Source organism: Diorhabda sublineata, chromosome 9, assembly GCF_026230105.1.
Source record: "Diorhabda sublineata isolate icDioSubl1.1 chromosome 9, icDioSubl1.1, whole genome shotgun sequence".
Classification (NCBI taxonomy): Eukaryota; Metazoa; Arthropoda; class Insecta; order Coleoptera; family Chrysomelidae; genus Diorhabda; species Diorhabda sublineata.
In genome coordinates, this window is record NC_079482.1 from 22,622,914 (window position 1) to 22,636,627 (window position 13,714).

At 31.7% G+C, this 13,714-nt stretch overlaps 1 protein-coding gene across 1 annotated transcript in view; it reads right to left on the reverse strand.

Moving 5' to 3' along the window:
* Positions 1-13,714, reverse strand: part of LOC130448910 (protein O-mannosyl-transferase TMTC2-like) — a 289,690-nt gene that overhangs the window by 210,754 nt on the left and 65,222 nt on the right. The gene's annotated exons all lie outside the window — the stretch shown is intronic.

Below are 13,714 nucleotides of genomic sequence, written 5' to 3' on the forward strand. Positions count from 1 at the left end.
TATTTTTGCGAGTTTTCAATTCTATAATCATAATTTTTACTAGAAAACTAAGAATTATCATTCTAAAAATTTGGAAAATGTAAACCAAAAATATCAGATTTTATGTTTGAAAAGTTCATATAACCGAATGTTTACAATGTTGCATATTGACGAGAACTACATGTTTTTGTATTTTTTAAATTGGGGTGGTGCCAAGTTACCCAATGAGATCATGTCCTGCTTTTGTCCATTTTTTTGAATTTTTTTGTCAGATTAGCAGAATCCCTTTAAGTAATCGTCGGATTATGAGACAGCAGGTCTAAGTTATGAAAATGAACCATATATATCTCAATCTGAGGCGCTTGGTATTTTAAAATGACGAATCTTTTTTGAAAATTATAATAATTGTCAACCCTTACGTATGACCACTCGCATCATGCGAACGATCAGATTAATTATCATATGTACATGAATAAAAATAAATAATATGACATTTATTCTTATTATTATTATTATGCGAGCTTTGCGGCTCTATAGGTCTCTATGACGTTCGTTAGCTCCCCTACCATATATTGCATGAAACATTTAATTGAAAAATATTCGTTCTTCTGAATGCAATACCGATTCCATCTCAGTATGCTGAAGTCACGACGCAATAATACTCGATACGGTCATTCATGTCTTTCTATTGTTTTGTTTGTTCAGTAAACTACAATCATTCCTTGTATCATTTCTCTTATTGCCAAAGAGCGAACCGTTGCTAAACTTGGAATAACATCGCTGTAGGGTCTGTTTACAATAATGTGTCAGAGATCTACGTGATCTCTATGTCAACACACAGTCAACACAAATATTACGAAGATGTTTTCCGCTTTTGTGTTTCTATTTGGAAAATATATATCTTTATTGTTCATCTAGAAAGAGCACACACATGTTTGATGGGCACTGATACCCCATAAAACCCGCACTCTATTGGTATTATCATCTAATTGGTAGTTATGAATTTTTTCTTGATAATACGCATCGACCGTGTGGGTCAATCGCCTCATTGAGGTCTACAAATAATCTTTCGTACATAAATTAATTTAAACTATAGTCTCAGATGGATTTTGAAACCTCTTCTAAATCATACATATCACATCCTAGTGGATCTGGTAGTTCGCCAGAAGGAGATTGCGACAAGTTACTAATTGGATTTTTGAGATAGTTTTTATGGATTTGTCTTTAAAATATATGTAAATTTTCGTGGGCATTAGTATTAAGAAGGTAAAAACTGTGGTGTTATTTTTAATTTCACTTATGGGGTTGAAGCATCCATAAACCAAAAGTAGGGTCATGTTCGGCGATAGCCTGTTTTATGGGTTATATAAACGCTGAAGTATAAGCTGCATCTTCTATTTTGTAGACTGTTCCGGGTCACTTCATAGAAGGATCTATTTGCAGTTTGTTAACTTCGACATCAGATTGTGGAGATTGTGTGGTGATTTTGACGAATTAATGTTTTGACGCATTCTGAGAGCCGGAAACTGCTACCGTAAAACTTTTTTGGGATGCTAAGATTTTTTACAAGCGTAACATATTAACCTTTCATCAAATAAAATATAAAAAATATATATAAACATAATAAAATTTGATAACTGAATAAAACTACGTGAAAGGTAGATTTTTAGAAACAATATATATTGCCCAAAATGATCAATGCATTAATAAGAAAACTGATTTAAATAACCTTAGTATAATTTATTCATATATTTTAGATTTTAAAAAATTTTACAAACATTCCACATCATAAACAACTAACTAACCTCACTTAACCTATAAATTTCAAATTCACCTTATAACGACCTAACCCATAGAATTTATTGTCATATATATTCTAACCAATGAATATTCAGCTATATTCATAACAACCTAGTATATTGAAATTTAATGTTATCCCTAAATTAACAAATCAATATTGAACATAATTCACTACAGCTTATCCTTATCTAACATAAAAAAATTCAACGTCAGTCATAATCTAACCAATTAAAAATTAATAAAATTCTTACCAGAATCAATATTTCGATCAACGTCAATTTGAATATTTAATTTTTAAACTTATAAATTAAAAAAATTTACAATAACTAATACGATTCAAAATATCCGACAATCTCAATTAATTATTGTGAGTAGAAATTTCATTATTTTCATACATATTTCTTATATTGTATTTTACCATAATTTCACTCCCAGACGATGAATACATAAGTATTAGAAAGCTCGGAAAATATATTAAAGTTAGTCCACTTTGGTGTTTCATTGCCAGGTTCCCAGTAAGAAACCGCTCCATATATAGAGTGTTACAATTGTAAATTTTAGTATAGCACTGACATATTCTGATGGGGCATTTAATCTAGAGGAGGTCTCCACAGATTAACACGAAATTTTCATAAAAAGGAAACTTAACAGACGATATTTTCTGGGCAAAATCGTTGATTAAATATCTGAAAAAAACTGAATAATCATAGTTACAATATACTACTTTATAAATTGTAAAATAGAAAGTGAATCTCACGAAATTATTTCACTAAGTTCTTTTTTTGTAGACTTGGTAAAAATATCTATTTGCAGTTTGTTATCTTCGACATCAGGTTGTGGAGATTCTGAGGTGATTTTGACGAATGAACGTTTTGACGCATTCTGAGGGCCGGAAACTGCTACCGTAAAACTTTTTTGGGATGCTAAGATTTTTTACAAGCGTAAAATATTAACCTTTCGTCGGGCGCATTTAATCTATAAAATGAGTAGAATATATTTTGGTCTACCAAGTTTCTGTGTTTCATAATAGAGAGTCGACCTTCCAGCTATCTCCCCAATCGCTTTCTAAGAGTTACAGACGTAAAACCTACATAAGTGGCTGAATTCAAGGAATTTGTCGGACTACTCTATGTGGATAAGGTACTAAGTTAGCTGAGGTACTTAGGAGTGGTCGGCAATTCTTGGAAGAACTGAGAGGTTAGATATCGAGTGAAACACTGACGTACACTCGATATAATAATATTAACACCAGAAAACTAAAGAACAATTGGCAGTCCACCATATGGTCCAATCATTTCTGAATAATTAGGTACAATTTTCTATTATTTGGATCTGGAAATGACGCAATTAGAAGCACTGCCATACACAGTTGTTCCATATATCGCTCAGTTGTTAAATTTCCATAAAAGAAATATGGACCAATAAATTTCCCTACCCAAATATAATTTTTTCGGGGCGCTGGATGTGTTTTAATCGAATCCAGAAAGGGTTTTCCAAAACCCAATAGGGGGAATTTTGTAGATTTACTGTACCACTTGGTATGGGTACAGTTTTTATTTCTAAAAAAACTTTACTACTCCACAAACCACTAATATTTTATTGCAAGGCAATTTCTGTTGCGTTGTCTTCTATTGACAGCAAAATATAAAAATTTGCATCGTCGCTTATTCCTGGTCTCGTTAAATCAAACTTATACTTCAAGTAACCTACCTCCATTAAAACTTCTATCCTCTCTTTTTCGGTTAAGGAAACCATAATAAGAAATGTACTTGATCTCTCAGATGGATTGTGTCCATTCAGGTTACGAATCATATTGCACCTGTCAGAGGCTTTAAGAATAGTTTGAGAAAAAAATGCTACAGACACTGAGGTCGTGTGTTACTATGACATTTATATGACGTTGATTGGAAACCTGGACCCTAACAAAACGGACGAAACTTTACTATCGACATTCGAGAAAAAGACACTGAGAAAAATTTTCGGTGAAGGTTAAGATGGAGATACGGGGTCTTTGAAGATGTTACAAAGATTGATGCAGCAAACTGATTGGTCTTTGCAAGAGAAACTCCATACCCTTTGTAAGGTTATAGAACTAGTGATGATGATAATGCTTTTGTTAAATCAATAAATTTTCCAGTATAGAACTAAAGTTTAAAGTATACGTTCCGTATAATCAGATGCAATATTTTGATGTAAATAATAAAAATGATTCCTGTTAGTTGAATTGCAGTGTGAATTATGTGAAAATGTGTGAGAAATTTCATTTGAAAATATTTATTAACAAAGAGAGACTCGTAAATTTATATAATACACCGTTCATTTATCAAAAATCTGTTAAAAATACATTATTTTTAACAACTCAAGATGTTTTTATGTTTCAATCATTTACATTTTTATCGGTTTTTTAGGCCAACAAGCAAAACAACGAAGCTTATTATCAAGATTCTAGAAATTTGTTCTCTTTATTGCTACAATAAAACCATACAAACGCCTACAAGCCACTCAACCCCCTTTGTAGTGGGAAGACGATCATTCGAAAGTCTAACTTTAACGTTATAGTTAAATTCAAATCTATTAAGCAAACGGCGGTGTTTTTATGCTGATTGGTAAAGTTTGAAGGGTATAATGTTTGCTGGAACTCTAACCCTCTTTTCAAACTTTTTTACGATTGAATTAAAGTTGGAGATAATTTACGCCTTCGAATTTCAGTTAGATTCGTGTTTTGAGTAACTTCGGAAATTTGCAACTTTGGCTGCTGCAGAAAAATATTACGAACTATTGTAGAAGAATTTTAACAGACTTTCGGTTTATTGCTGTTGATTTAAATTTGCACGCGAAGTGTAAATTCAATTCCAATGTTAAATTGATCATCTACCTATATTTGTGGCGGTTAATAACATTGATGAAAGTATTGTCAGACTTTTTTAGTCCATTATTAGTGATTGGTTCTTGGATATAGAGATCAACAAGAATCCATTTCCAGTTTTGTTCTGCGAATCGAATTCTCTTGCTCTATGTATATTGAAACCATATCACGTGATGGCTCCAAACTTAATAAGCTATAAGGTCAACCGTAACCAAAGGAGAAGAATCGACGAATTTAACAAAAGCTGATAAAGAAAAACTCAACACTTTCGAAAATGATATGAAGATATCTGGACTAAAATAGTTGGATTAAAATCCTTATGAACCCTGAAATTGAAGAAGCCTTAAATGAAGAAACTATCACCAGATTTACAAAATCGCAGTGATTAGAAAGTCTAGGGCATATAAAACGAATGAAAAACAATAATGAAGTTGAAAGAATAACAGAATGGGACCCGTGGGAAATCGGCCAAGAAAAAGCCAATGGGAAAATCAAATAACAAATGATCTGAACAAGATAGGAGTCAGTGTATGTAAAGTGGAGTAATAACCATGACAGGAAAAAATGGACAAAAATAGCGAAAGAAGCCAAAAAAATGATTTAGAACGTGGATGGACTTGTCACATGTCAAAGAGCTCTCGATTGAACAATCATTTCTTTAATTTCTTATTTCTTGGACCTTTTGATATGTTTATGTTTCTAAATCTTCTTGATTTCAAGTCTCTTCTGTTTCCAAATTGGTTTTTGTTTAATAATTTTTGAAAGATATATTGAATTGAAGTTTCGACTTTTCTTTAAGTCTTTATCATAATATTCTGAACGAATGGAGTACAGAAAGGGTTCAGTTCACGCCTGTTACCCTGTTTAAACCAAACTCCCATACATGTAGGTACATTTTACTCGTCTATTTACGTTTTATAATTTAATATTAAATTGTAGCAAGTTAACGAGGTATAATAATGATTTGTTTCTAAGTTCCTAGTAGGATTACAATTGAGTGCATCCGTCTAAATAACTGCGTATAATTCCCTTTAATTTAAAATGATTTGTAAAAATAATAAATTTATAAAGTGAGGTATCTACGCCTATGGTAGATCAAACAAAATTGTCGGCAAGATTTTTTATAATCTGCAATTGATATAAAGAACTATAATTGTTTCACAAAGCTTGATTTGAAAATAAATTTTCTTTCTTGGAAAAAAATCGAATAGATAAATTGGTACTGTTTAAATGAAATTCGATCCATCATTTCGTCGTTCTCTAAAATCATGAACACATATTTTTATATTTTATATTGTAAACGTTGCTTTATAATCAGTTATAAATCCGTATTGCTTTAGATTCTCTGGAGTATTACGTTTTTTTGTTATTTCTTTCGTCTCGTTCACGAAAGATATAATTCACCAAGAAACTCGAGAAACATACTACGGAACAAAGATTTATGGATGTTTATTACTTTTCGTTCTTTTATTAAATTGTTTTTATTCTTCTGATAACTGAAATTTCAATTATTTCCTATTTAAGCCGCTCTATTGAGTCGTTGCGAAATGTTTCGATAAGATGAACGAGGTCACTTTCAATCTTTTGTCTATCGAACAAAAAAAATACGATATAACATGTTTTCACTAATTCTGGTGAAATATCATGTAAATTAATACATAAAACATGGGAATTGTTTTGAAAATGATTCAGTGAAGTAGTTAATTTGAGTCAAAGGGTTGTTTTCTTCAATACCTCCATAGAAGTAGACTGCACTAGCAGAAAATTTTCAATTTAACGATACATTCCATGTAATTTGGAGCCCAGAGTGGAGATTTGAACTTCGTAAAAAAAATTAAATACTTTGATGTAATTGAAATCAATTAAATTACATTCTTTTCACAAAATAAAATTATGTAATTGCCAATTTAAAACATTTAATGAACATAAAAACAACCAAAAAATCAATTATAATGGATGCTAATGAATTGAAGTCTGGAAAGAATATCAATAAAATTGAGGAAAACGATTAATTGGACATAAAGGTTACTGATTACGTGACGAATTTAGAAAAAGTTAGTCAACAAACACTTCAACAATTTTCTTGTTCATATTGTTAAGTGAAGGTCGAAACATTATGTTACACACCAAAATAATTGTTTTCATTATTTGTTCATTTTATACGAGCGCATGTTTATATTTCGTCGATGAGTGCAACAAGTTACAACTTGCAAGTAACCACTGATTTGTTTATTGTTCTATGACTGTGAATTATTTCGTTGGTGTTTATGATTGTAGTTTAGTCACAGTTAGCTCTGTAAGATGCAACAACGTGCTGTAATTTATACTTTCGTGGAGCTCTCGCAATTCAGTTTCATACTGAGTAAAACCATTGTTGAACCTAGTACTTTGACCTTATGTTTTCATTTCATAGTTTAGGGTGTAATGTAGCGTGAAAAAATATCCACCAGGATAGAATACGTTCAGGGTGGCTATGAGAAACCACAACCGATGGGTATGAACGTATTGTATTGATCAGTAAAATTGAGCTGTAGCTATAAATCATAGGACTAGAGATAGTAAGCTCAGATCAATGAATAAAGGGATCTGTCTTTTAGTACTTCTACAATGAAAAGAAAGCTGGTTTTGGGGGAAGAGCGACTGGAAATCTGGTAAAAATTGAAGGGAATTTAAAGTATTGAGACTATAAAAAATAACAAGGAAGAATTTAGTACGTTTTGGTTAGTGTCTGATTGTCAGAAAATTTATCTTCCAGCATGACAACGATCACAAGCATTCCTCCAAGCTATGCAAGGAGTATTAGAAACTTGGAATACAAAATAATGCCAAAAATACGAATTAAAATAATATCTTCAAGATTTAGATATCAAAATCTATCGTATTGTTTTCATTTATTGTGTATCACGCAAACTATAGGGTTGGCAAAAACTTTACAACTGAATTTCTATTAATCAAAATATCGATTTATGAATCTAGAATGTTTCAATGAGAAAGTTTAACCAATTCAGACATAAAAATAAAGGTTGCATGGTTAGACAAATATAACTACGACGTGCTACAATATTTAACATTTTTACCATCAACACCATGTTTCTTTTTTGTTTATTATAATCACCCATGAACCGGTTTCCGTCGTTAAAATTGAAATTATCCCTACATTTACATCCTAAAGTATGAAATATCATTTATAAACGATCCACATTCTTTGGTGTATCTTGTATGGTTGAATATTTTTGCTTGAAGCTGATCAAATAAAAAATTACGTTATGTTATAATACCTCAAAGTACTTATTCAATGTTAAAATGATCAAAAGTTGTGAAATCAGTTGAGAATAAAACTATTTTAAAAAAGAAAATATCTTTTAGAGGAACTTCATTATTGCAAAATCACTTTCCGATAAACTGCATTCGTATTAAAATATTTTTTGTAAATAATATATGAAGACCGTATGTGCTCATTTTCTAGAAAAGCATCAGTTGGTGGAAATAAATTCCGGACCGCTCTGAATTGTCCAAATTGCTTCCGTACTTTATTTCGGTCGTTCAAATGTCTCTCTAAGATCGAAAGACACCAAAGCATCGGGAAATTACTTTTTACAAACTCATACAAATAACTCGTTTGATTCCCATGTCAGAAATCCATTGGGATGAAATTTTTATCTCATTGGAAATATATAGCTTCTCTTTTTGGAAATTGATATTTTTATAATGGAGAGTCAGCAGATATTGGATCTCTAGATTGTTTTGTTTCATTTCAACATTGTATGCAATGACTTCCTATATGATTGTTTTGTGTTGGTAAATTATATTTTTCTTTTCGAGAAATAATGTTAATATACAGGTTAGTTCAACACTAGATTACTTTTGAAATATAAAATTAAATGACGTATACTTAATTATAAGGAAACTATTGAATTTGGATGTTAAAAATGGTGAAGAAGAGAAATTGAGATGAGAACTATACCAAATAATCTGTACAAGGTAGCTATAAAAGTCAATTCAACTACATTCTATTTTATTCAAGGATTTTTCGAGAAATGTAATCGAGTTAAAACATCATGATCTGAATGTATGGAAACTAACCCAAATCACGCTCATTGTTATTGAAACTGATCATTTGCTTAAAGTTTTTTCAACTTGGCTGGCTACTATTGATCCTAATGAGCAGCGTTATTAATAGATTACTGAGGTTCACGGTTCGAATAATTTTCGGAATTTAGCATAAAAATAGCTAATTAGTATTAAACTTTAGTGCAAAATCTGTGTGAATGGTTAGATCGTTGATAACTTTTCAATACAATCATATTTTATACAACTTAGTCAGTGTCATGAAAGAATTAACTCAAATCAAAATTATACTCAAATCATAATTTAAATTTTGAATTATTACCAAAAATTTATATGTTTATAGTTTCTTTGAAATAGTTACGACTTATTCAATTCACTATCCTACTCTAATAGTTTGTGGCGCTCTTTTTAAAATTCTCCCACTTGCTACTATAGCGCCACCTTAATTTGCCCCCTTTCAACAGACACTTTTCGATACACCGAGATGGTTCTCCTCACCTCTACGGTCCATAATTCTAGGTAAATATACGCACTCAGCTGATATATCTGAAACTAATGTTATAGTTTACGATATGTCTCGGTCAATTTTGTTTTTTTTTTTTTCATTCTCTTCATAAACATTTAACCTCAATTTCTTGTGCCTCAAGTTGGCTCAATCAGGCTGCTTATTTTCTATACTACCATCTATTTTCAGAATCTGAAAATATTCGTTACATATTCTGTAATATTATATTCAAACCTTCATTTGAAATAAATCCTATCGAGTATCTCGACATTCTTGAAATTTTCTAATCCGCAATCGCGTTAATTTCCAAAGAATTGGTTGCATTGTTCCAAGTAGAGAAGTTGGTAAGAATGATACAGTGTAATTAAAGTCTGATGTGTTTCGAGGCAGTTTTAAATTGGTTCCTTGGAGTATAAGTTTCTAATTAGTTTGGAACAGCCAAGAAGTTTTTGGCATATACACAAAAGCAGCAGGTCTGCCGTTGTGAATTAGTTATACCCAATATAAGCATATATGCATCGAATTAGTTTAACAGAATTTTTTTTAATATAATTTTTGTTAACAATCAAAAACTTTTTGTCATAACAGTAACTGTGGTATAAGATCATCCTCCGTGGTAGTCTCTCTGTTTTAGTCAGTCAAATACGTGTAAGTTGTCTATAAAATTTAGACTCGTTCTCTCCAAATAGGTGAAAGAATGTCGAATGTCGAAACTCGAATCATGCCGTATTTGACCGAACAACCGAAGCTTCAGTCCCCATTGAAAGGCCAAAGCTGGGTTAACCAGGATTAGTCCAAACTTGGTCCAAGCTTGGGTTGTCAACGAATGGCCAAGGCTGGGATATCCAGGCTAATTAGCTTTTAAGGTATTATTAGCATGAATGTGCATTCGATGGCATCCGATTGAATTTTCAAAAATCGGTTTTATAATAACTTTACTGCGATTTTCTTTGAACGTTTAACATACGCGGAAGTTTTTAGTGAAATAATTCGGTACTTTTTCGTGTTTTAAAATAATAACGAATCCGAAACTGACCGCACCGTGTTCCGTGGTTAGTTGAGGAGCAGTATCAGCTACTCCAGCATATCTTTAAACATTTTTGACGGCTCGTGAATTAACTTTTCGGCTTCAGCTAACTCTTGTTGACGCTATATTGCCGTTACATGCAGTTTCAAAAATCTATTATTATTTGCAGGTATATTTGTCTAGAGACGATCCTGCACTGGCTTTTTATCATATCGTCCAGTCTCTAAATGTCTCGCTACCCACAGTTGGCTGATAAATTTCCAATATATTGATTATGAACTTCTTACTGCATTCGATTATTGCAGCAATTTAATCCTAATTTAGGTTTCTCATTAACGCTCTTCCATATTCAATATCAATTTAAAAATGCTCCATAAATCACAACCGGTGTCTTCTCGATCTCTGCCAAACAAAAACTAATAAAAAACAAAATCCAATTAATATTTCTTTAAAATTTTTTTCCTGAAAATTGAATTCATCGATATTTCTCTTTCCTCATTTTCTATTAGTTTCTAGTAGTGTAACAATAAAAAAATTCTGTAAACAATGTTGCCATTTTTATAGGAACGGAATACTTATTTGACGGATGGCAGAAATGACCTTCATTGGAATTTATCGCGTTTTATCCTTGATGATTTCTATCCACGTTCCTCAACCTTTTCCTAGATCTTAATTCCGATATTATTTTTGTTCACCCTTTATCAACAATTCATGCTATAAGCGCTTATTAATGGAAATATGATCTGTCTAATTTCACAGATGATCGATTATTAGAAAAAAATTGATCGAAAATAGAGTCATGGAAATATACAATGAAATAATAAAATTGAAAGACTATAGAAACCAATCCAAAACTCAAATTGAATTAACTCCAGAAGACATACGAAACTCAATAGATCTAATTTTAAATCACGTTAACATATCTTCTAATCACCCAATTTACAGATCGTTATTTCATCATCATACTTCATCAACCGCTTTGTTTCACTGCAAGATTATCTAGTGTACTCCATCAGTCTTTATCTTTGTGGATGGTTTCCCAGTAATCGCCTCGTAGCAAATCTGAATATTAATTACATTTTGCTTGTATTATCTTTTATCGATAAATCGAGCTAAACAGGCTTGGCCTAGCTTTTGCTACCGTGACGTAAACAGGCTGCTAAGCAAACAAAGTGAGATGCTGACTTCTGGAATGTTGCTAATAAAATGCTAATGCGACCAAATGGTTCCTCTAACAATTTCAATGGGATATTCTAGATCTACTGTAGCTGCAGCTTACACCTTTTATCAGAATTGAAGATTTTCTAAACAACGAAAATATAAACAACGTCAATATCCTTTTGATTTGATTGGTGACAGATTTTTTCGAAAAGAACTTGTCGATCTTTTTAGTGATTATTTTGAAATGTAGTCTGCTTTGCCCATTTCCTTTTTTTTTTCATGATTTTTAGGTTTCATTAAGCTTGCTTCTTTTTTTTATTCCATTCGAAATTGTATTTCTCGGCGTAATCCTAATTATTATATTCTCCGTAGCCACTGTCACTTTTTCCACAATTAGTTTTGTCAGGGAAAGTTTTCACCCCATAGGTTATCAAAGCTACAAAACATTGCTTGTGGATGTTTCTTTTCCAATAAATCGGCGAGGTTTTCAAAGTATTATCATTCTTAACTGTCATAGTTGTTGACGGATTATTTTCCCTTGACTCACCTCGTGACTTGGATTTTATATTCACCAAGAAGAAAGTCTTATTCACTCTCAATAAATATACTGAAAATAAGAGTGATCTGAAATCAATAAGGGAAAGAGAATAGAAAAATTAATGATTACAAAACTATTCCGAGACTAAACCAGACAAATACCGTCATTTGAATAAGGTAGTTATCACAAAAATATTAATTATGTGACTATCACCAAAAACAGTAACTCATAGAAATTGAATACTTAATTTTTCATATATGCGTTTCAAATAACTGCTCGATATCGGATAAACATCATTTCAGCTAGAATTGCCTCGTAAAAATTTTCCATTTCGTTCTATTTCAAATTTTTCATTATGTGGATTGCAGAATGTATATGATTCTGAATGAAACTGAAAGATTGCAATTTGGAAGCAACAATTATTGTGATCCGATATTCCCTTCCGGCCACAATTTTTACAAGTGTATTCCGTTCCAGCGAACTTTTGCAATTACTAAGCTTCAATAATTCATTGTACAGTTGTTCATTCAGCGTAGCAGCCCTGAATGAAGACGAGATTAAATTTATGTGTTCAATTTGTGTGATATTGTTTGTGGACTTTTTGTAGTTCGTTCCGCGGTATTTTTTTTTAATGAAAAAGAAACAAGGGAAAACTTCTGAGGATTTTCTCATTTAATAATTCTTTGTATATTAAAAGTAAGTTATTGTAATCGTGATGAAGCAATTTACTTTCTTTATTATACAACAATTTAGGCTATAGTTGTTTTTTTACAAACGATGCAATCGAAGATTAATATTGGACATATTTATGATAACAAGTCATGAATTTACCAATAATGTTTTAAGATTTGCTCTAGTTTTTCTATAAATTTTATAAATACACAACATAACAACATACACAACATAACAACATACACAACATTTGAAGTAAAAGAAATAATTATCTTTTACCTTGCCATAGAATGTTTCCTTATCATTATCTTCCGGTTTGTGACCCAGGACTATTACATTTATAGTATGGTGGAAAAATTACATAAACTCCTGGCCATAAATAACACACCATCCTCTATTTCAATATCAAAACCTAAAATATTAATCTTTGGGTTTCTTTTTTTTTCTATCTCAAAGTTAAAGTATTTTGAATGTAGCAAAATTTTTTATCAGCAAGACACTGTTTTTGTGGTTTTTTAAAATTTTAATTCTATTCATATTTCAATGGTTCTTTCATTATATTGTACCAACTTGTGGACAGCAGTAATTTAAGTCAATCAAGGTGTGTTAAAATCGAGACTAGTCTAACAAAAAATGAATAGAGTTAGGCATTTGAGTGAACGCGAAGTTAAAAGAATAACCGACTTAGTTGGCCAGGGAAAAAGTTATCATTGGCAAATTGATGCAAAGATTTTGAATGACCGATTCACATTCTAGAAGGCCTCGACAAGGACACCCCTCAGTTTTTTTCAATTTTTTCAAATTCATTAAGAAATCAGTCAATGACAAGTGTTGGGTTCCACAGCCTCTTACGAGAAGTCCGAAATGTGAATATCTCTGATAGATCAATAAGACGACACCTTCAGAATGCTGCTCTCCAGGCACCTTTTCTAACCAGGCAGCATCGTGCTGCTAGGCAACATTTAAAATGGAATTTAGAAATTACGTCCAGGTGGACGAAATCAAATTCGAAGACAGCGAGGAGAAAGATATGCGCAGACTTGTATCATTCCTAGGGAGCCGTTCCAAGGAGGGTCTGTCATGTTTCGGGGAGGAATT